Genomic DNA, 7,970 nt, shown 5'->3' with positions numbered 1-7,970 from the left:
GGCCTTGCCATTGCCTCAAATAAGTCAAAAATAACCTTTATGAAAATAAAACCATGCCCATCTCAACTAAACATGTTCACACTCGTCCAAAGCCCAAAACATCATTTTCATTTAGAAACATAACTTGACTTTGAAAATTCATAACCTAAATTCCATAACTCTTTTGATAAAATTTTCTTCTACAAAGTTGCTCTAAAATATCTTAACTTTGTTACCTCAAACTTTCAGGACCAAATTCTAAACAACATGCTCTATAGCCTTTTAGAAGTACACCTTGCTCAGATTCTCCTCTAAAATGACCTTCTTGCCTTTCTTTCATCTAAATGCCAATCTTCTCGCCTCCAAATATCATAGTAGCCCTCTTCTATGAATTAGAGATATACGAACTCTTAAGAGTAATTTAAGGTAAATGTCATGAGCGAATTGTGAGAATTCCTTGTGTGAAGTTTCCTATTTATAGTGGAGCCTTACATGAAAATGAGATGACACCTCCTACTTGCTTAATCCAACTTTAAATCTCCTTAATCCACCTCCTACTTCTAATCCACCTCCACCTTGGCTGCAACAATGCACATGATTAGCTTAAGACACCTGGATTAACTCTTAACTAAATGCCATAAGTTTGCCACATAGCTTGTCCAAAACGTCTTGCCTTGTCAAAACGCTCAAATAACCTCTATGTTCCTTCTCCCATAGCCTTGTCCGTCCAACATATGCTTACTAACTTCATAGTGCCTTCTTGCCTAGCACATAACCAACCAAATCAAGCCTTTTTAACCTCTTAAGTCATCTGGTCAAGCACATTTTTATTTATTCTCGCCTAGCCATCATTCCTCTACTAACCTCTGATTCCTTTTTCTTGCCTAGGAAGTCCAAGGATGCTAAGCCATACAAAATGCCTAGACCATACCTTGGAGGTTGTTTTCATAGTTTTGGCCACCTAACACATGGCTTAAACACCTAGTTTGGAGGTTTTGAACCGTCATTTTGTCGCCCAATGCAGATCTTTTAGCTGTTATTCAGTGTCATTTGGTCGTCCACCTAACCTCTAAATGCCTAGCTCTTCCTTTGGACACTTAGCCATTTTTTCTCAACTTTTCCTTCTTTGATCACATTTTCTCTTAACCTTGCCAATCATAACAAGTTCTAATGGTCTTAGAAACTTTTGGGTTTCGCAGTGTAAATATCTCTTATATAAAACGACACTAAGAGAAATCTAAGAGACTTGATTTAAGATACTTGAGTTAGGATAGATGATGATAGTATTCTATCTCTGACTATTTGAGATCTTAAACTTGAAATCCTATATGATTTATCATTGTCTATCTTAGATAGACACTAATAGTGTGCTATCACTGTCTATCCAAGATAGAGAGATAATATTCTATTACTGTCTATCTGAGACCCTAAAATTGAAATAGAAAATAGTTTGTAAGCACAAAGATTAGATTTAATAAGAAACTTACAACTACTTTGTGTATGTATAGATAGACAATGATAATTAAAATTTATCAAAAGCAATAGAATTAAACTACAAACAAAAATCAGAAAATGCACAACTATATATTTTATAATTTCCAAAATAAGTATATTGTTATAAGTAGAAATAAACTTACGAATTACTAAAGTATAAAAAAAAATGTTCAAAACTCAAAATTTACAAACTGAAGCTTTACAAATAGTATCAATTAATTCTACAACTATTGAGAAATGTGTAGGTCAAATATTGGAGCAAAGTCAATGTATTCTTGAGTTAAAATTCTTCTGTGTTCCTTCTTGTTTTGTGTTATATTGTCTCCTTAATATGTCAGAAACATTTGGTTTAACCGCTTACTCCTTTTTCCTTTTGCTTTCCTTTTGTTACTATTTTTTCTTCTATACCCACTTATCTATCACTATCACTATCTTCTTTTGTTTCATTTTCCTCGTCAATAACTTGTTTCCAACTCTTTTGTTTTTTCTTTGTCGTAAATAGAATTTCTTCAATATCACTATTTGTTTCTTCTTGATTTTCCCCCCTTTTAAATATTCCTCATCCTTTTTTTTTTTTCTATTTTCTTTTCTTCAATGATTTTCTGCAAGAAAATATTGGAGTTAATAAGAGGAATAATGAATAGTGTACAATTATAGTTATCTATCTTTCTTAGATAGAGATAGAGGACTATCACTGTCTATCTAAAATAGCAAGTAATAGTCCTTTTAACACTGTCTATCTAGATAGAAAAAGATTGCCTTTAAACATGTCTCAGTGATATTTACGTTGTCCTCTTGGCTATGTTTTTTTTTTCCCTTCTCATATTTTCTTATTCATCAATTTCACCTGATGTTTTATTATCTTCTTTGCTTTATACTTTAGCTTCTTTTTCTTCTTCTTGAACTTCTTCTTCTTCATCATCTTCAACTTCTTTATCAATTTGAATGCCATCTCTCTGAAAGTAAGAATTTAAAAAAATATTTTATAAATGATCGTGTAAACAAAATCGAAATGATCGTTCAACAACATTTAAATGATCGTGTAACAACATCTAAACGATAGTGCAGCAAAATATATACGATTGTCCAACAATATCTAAACAATCGTATAACCAATTGTGTTAAAAAGAATTAAACCTAGGTCAACTCTTGTGTTTTTGGTGTCTCTAAATCTATAATTTCGAAATCATCTTGTTCATCTTTATCTATCTACAAGCATATAAAGTCTGAATTTTTAAAAACATCATATAGATGTCTAGCATTCTACATCTTAGATATATAGATATAGAGGACTATGACAGATAAACAAAGATGGAGCACTCCTTCTATCTATCCCAGTACGGTGTGATAGATTTATTGTTTGCAGAAGATTCAAACATTTGGCAACACTTGTGTTTTTAAGTTTATAGTTCTAATTATTTTCAAATCACTTTGTGTTTCAAGGACCATAGTTCCCTACAAATAAAAAGTAAAAAAAAAAAAAAAAAAAAACACAATTGTTCTTTATACTTTAAACAAAATAAAAGCAGTAGATAAAGAATTAAACACTAACCGCAGAGCAATATGTTGTTGCATACTTCACCATTGTATTAACTTCTTCATCTTCTTCAAAAAGGCTAAGGATATGTCTTCTTCCACAGTTCGTCAACACTCTTTTTCTTTCTCTCTCTCATTTTTTTTTTGTTGTTGTGGAAGATTTTCTGATGGTAGCCTAACATTCAAGCTTCTCATAACAAATGTCAACATTCTTTTTATTTTTTCCTATTCTTTTAACATTTTTTTTATTTATTTTAGGCCTTGTCTATTTTTTCTTGGTTTTTTTCTAATTTTACTTATTTCATTCAAGATTTTGTTTGTTTGTCTTATTGTTATGTGTAGCCACCAAATGTTGTCCGACCTTATTTAAAATTAATTCAATTGATAGATTACTTTTTGCCTCAATTTGACTATTTTTTTTTGTTTGTGATTAACCAACGTTTTGTAAAAAAAAATGTTATTTAACTACTTTTAAAGTTTTGAGGGTAGTCTGGTTATAATAACTAAATCAATTAGTTAAACTAACTATGGTAGGTGGAGAAATACTAAATGCGGTAACTTTTTGGAATTGATTTTGGCTGTTAAAGACTCTATGTTATCTTGAGATGAATGCTAATGTTAGTATTATTTTGAAATAAAAAAAACTAACTATTTTTAATTTTTAGCCATTTGAAGAAGTTTTTTTTTTCTATAAATAATCTCTTCTTCTTCATCCATGGAAACACAAGACAAAAGAAAAAGCCACAAAAAAAAAAAAAAAACCCTAGAGATTTTTACAATAATTCACACCCACTCTTCTTCATCCAAACCTCTAACCTCCATAGCCTTCATCTCTTTTTTAAAAGAATAAACAAAAGATCTACAACATTGATTTTGTTTTCCCTTCTAACAAACTCTAAATCTTCATCTTTCGCCAAAAAGCTCTTTACAATGCCAAAAATCCAACTTATAAAAAAAACTCTAACTTAGTTTGAGGTGTCTGGTAGGACTTAGGTCCAAATAATCCAAACTTCAAACAACAAAAGAGTTTAGTGTTTTAGGTTTCAACAATTTTTTATTTCTCCTTTTTTAGTTATTATTTTTCTTATTTTTCTATTTTCCTTTCTCTTACATTTGATTTTTATTATCTTGTGAACATCTCTTTTATATTTATATATTTTTTATTATACATATTTGCTTCACATTTTGTTGTTTATCTTTTTATTATTGTTGTTGTTGTTGTTGTTGTTATTGCTGGCAACCTTGGTCGCTATTATCTCAGGAGCGAAGCGGGACAACATATCAAAATTTGCATCATACTGCTCCACTATCCTATCGCCTTGCTCCAGGTTTAGAAACTCTTGCCGCTTGGCATCTCGCAAACTGGCAAAGAAGAATTTCGCATTGAAACTCTTCTTGAACTATTCCCAAGTGATCTGGCCCACGTCACTCCCTAGCATCCTCTCTGTCGTCTCCCACCAGGCAGGGCCTCTTTCTGTCAACATAAAAATGGTGCACTGAACTTTCTGATCATCAGGGCACTTCATATACCGAAATATGGTCTCCACAGAAGACAATCACATCTGAGCCTTGGTGAGATCCCCGAAGACCCATCGAATGTCGTAGGATTCTACTTTCTAAAATCTCTCAAATGTTTAGCCTCTGTCGGCAACTGGTACGACACGTTCTAGGGTACGACTGGAGCCTGAGCAGGAGCTAGCAGGGCAGAATGTTGTGGCTCCCGCATCTGCATAATCAAATCCCTGAACCTCTTCTCCATAGCAGCGAGGTCTGCATGAGTGACTGGTGCAGCAGGATGCACTTCAGGTTGGACACATCCTGCTCCTCTTCCTCGACCTCCTCGACTATCCCTACGAGCACCTTTCCTTGGCGGCATTTTCCTAACAACCACCAGTGACTCCTTTAGCCTCATACAATAATTTACTTCACAGTTTAACTTAGGTAAGGTCATACATATAGAGTTATACATATAATTTCATGAAAGCGTACCCGACGAGGGGCAGAGGATCGTTTTGGTCATAGGGACACAAAACACAAACTCACATCATAAGTCATTCTACATAACCTAAAACTTACGCTCTGATACCAACTGTAACAACCCAACTTTTCGGATTAAGCTGAGGCCACTACTTACTGCTAAGACTTGACAGTAAAACACATAAACTCATAAAAAACCTATTTATGATTCATTAAAAACATTTAAAACATAACAAAAGTAGTTTCGGGCCCTATTTTAGATCACTTTCCAAAAGTTCCAAAACATAATCCATAAAGTCATCAAAACCAAATAGAAAAATAGTTGTTCTAACCATGACTCAATTTAATAATTAAAAAGAAATATGAATAACAAATACATTCAGCGGAAGCATAAAAAAACTAGATGTGTCCATATGGCCTTCACGCATCCTTCTTGCCTCTCGTCGGTCTGCCCCTCGCATTACCCTTACCTGAAAAAGTTAAAGAGTAAAGGGTGAGTATAAAAATATACCCAGTAAGGGACCCACTACTAGACCTGCTGGGGTAATAACAATTAGCTTCCTATTAAGGGGTACCCTACATAAAATAGTCTAATGGTTTCGTAGAACGAAGACATCAATCAGTCTAGTGATCCCGTTGGATACACATATCAGTCTAGTGATCCTGAAGGATACACATATCAGTCCAGTGATCCCGAAGGATACACGTATCAGTCTGGTGATCCCGAAAGATACACGTATCAGTCTAGTGATCCCAAAGGATGCACATATCAGTCGAGGAATCTCGAAGGACACCGTATCTGCAAGGTACACTACCTCATAGATAAAGCTAATCGTTACCCCTCAGTCCATACTAAATCATCCACAACAGTCACATCACAATATTGTTCAAGCTAACAATTCAGTTCATAAGTTTAGCCAGTCAGACAGTTTAGGTTTAGTCAACAGTCTCATCAATCGCTATATATATATATATCCAATCCACACGATATTGTCACCTTATCTAAGTCCAGTCAACAAATCAATCATCTCTATGTAAATACACCTGACAATCATTTCGTCTCAGTCCAAACGCTAGCACACCTTCAAGTAAACTATATTATGCATAACGTCCATGTTATGCTTACCATCACTATTCCGTTTACAACACATTCCATCAACGAATACACAAATCTACACATAAGGTTCCCGAACCCATAGTCCATCAATGACATAACTCGAAAGTAAGCAGTCCAACAACATAGTTCAACTATACATAACATCAAGATTTTCATAATCTATCGACATTACTATTTCAGTTAACAGCACGACCCATCAACATAACTAAATTACACAGAACATCCAACCATCTGTACTTCATCAGCAGAACAACCCATTCACACACACACACACACACACATATATATATATATATAAGCTACGACTAACAATCATGTCACCTTTAATCAGTCAAGAGAGCATACTAGTGATGTTTTCTAGGCATACAAGTATCAATCAATTCAGTACTGTTGCTAATGTATAATCTTCATATGGGTTACTACGTTTCCAGTCTCGGTTTGGGGTCCAGTGGTAAGAAATCCCTTACCTGAGATGTGGCTACAATCCTTGTTCAAGCCAGCATCCAAAACGAATCCACCTAAACACAAACATAAGGATTTAAACAATGATACCACCAAAATCCACATGTAAAACGCTCCAAAGCAACATCCACAAACTTACCTAAGTAGATGAGAGTTGGCTCCAAACTACATTTACTGTAAAACCCAAGAATTTGGTTGTCACCTCTCTAACACCTTCAAGGATCAAAAGTTAACCCAACCAATAAGTCTAATATCTTATTCCAACATTTACTTGAATCAGTTATAGAAAACATTCGGAACTCATTAAATCACCCTTACCAAAACTCTCCGAAACTCAACGCAGATGGAGACGGCTTAAGTGGTTCGATGAACAGGAAGATCAGCTTGGCTTGGGAGCGGCTTGGCTCGGGTCGACTCGAGTCGGGTCGTCTCGACTTGGCTCAACTCGATTTGGCTCGGCTCGGCTTGCGACTTGGCTTGGTTTGCGGCTTTTTGCACACAGCTGAAGAAGACAAAAAATCAGCTTGGGTTAGGTGAACGGCTCGAAGACAACTGGCAGCGTGGTTGGATTTCGCTGAACTGCACCCGGGAAAGGTCGACGACGCAATCAATGGGCTTCAACAATGGAGATGGATATGACCGACTGAAAATTGCTCAACAACTTGTCGATGAACACGAGACGCTTTGGCTTTCGAGGGCAGAGACGCCCGACGGCTAGCATTTCGCGGATGACAAATGAAGAAGCAATGGTAGACGAAAGCGGGAGCAACCCGCAGCGGCGGAACCGGGCGAAAGAAGTATACGAGGATAAAGTGGACAACGAAGTGACTTCGCACGAACGAGGAGACGCACAGCGAACACCATGCATGGCTTCAGACCCGACGTTGTGCGTGGAGGAACGACAAGGAGAAGGTGAGGCGGCGGCTGTCGGGAGAGGAAGAAAAATCGGGGGGGGGGGGGGGGCTACGGTGCATGGGAAGGAGAATTAGGTTAAAAAAATAATAAGTAAATAATAATAATAATAATAATAATTTATATTATATTATATTATATTATTAAAATTTATACCCTTCTCCTTTAGACCAAAAAAAGTTTCTTTTCTCTTTTAGACCAAAAAAAGTTTCTTTTATCTTTTAGACCAAAAAATTTTGACCACCCAAAAAATTATTTAAATCCTTAAAATTTATGTAAAGTGTTAAAATTTACCTCAAAAATTTGGGACGTTACATATTATGCCCATTGTTGACGGGACGTTTTTGGTATTTTTCATTGTGGACCTATGAACTTATTCCATTTTCGAAATGGTTTGATACAGTGAAAATATTTTGCCGCTTTATTATATTTTTTAAAAGATCCCTTCTTATTTCTTCATTTTTCTTCTCTTTTAATTATTTATTTATTATCT

At 35.2% G+C, this 7,970-nt stretch overlaps 1 long non-coding RNA gene across 1 annotated transcript; it reads right to left on the bottom strand.

Annotated features, from left to right (window-relative positions):
- Positions 1-5,178: 5,178 nt before the first annotated feature.
- On the bottom strand, positions 5,179-7,487 carry LOC127148763 (uncharacterized). Its single transcript, XR_007819847.1, has 4 exons — positions 6,884-7,487; positions 6,705-6,778; positions 6,571-6,621; positions 5,179-5,456 (listed from the first exon to the last, which is right to left on the bottom strand). It is a non-coding gene; the product is annotated as an uncharacterized LOC127148763 (long non-coding RNA).
- Between the last annotated feature and the right edge of the window lie 483 nt (positions 7,488-7,970).

Source organism: Cucumis melo, chromosome 4 (assembly GCF_025177605.1).
Source record: "Cucumis melo cultivar AY chromosome 4, USDA_Cmelo_AY_1.0, whole genome shotgun sequence".
Lineage (NCBI taxonomy): Eukaryota > Viridiplantae > Streptophyta > Magnoliopsida > Cucurbitales > Cucurbitaceae > Cucumis > Cucumis melo.
This window is presented reverse-complemented; position numbering and strand designations above follow the sequence as displayed.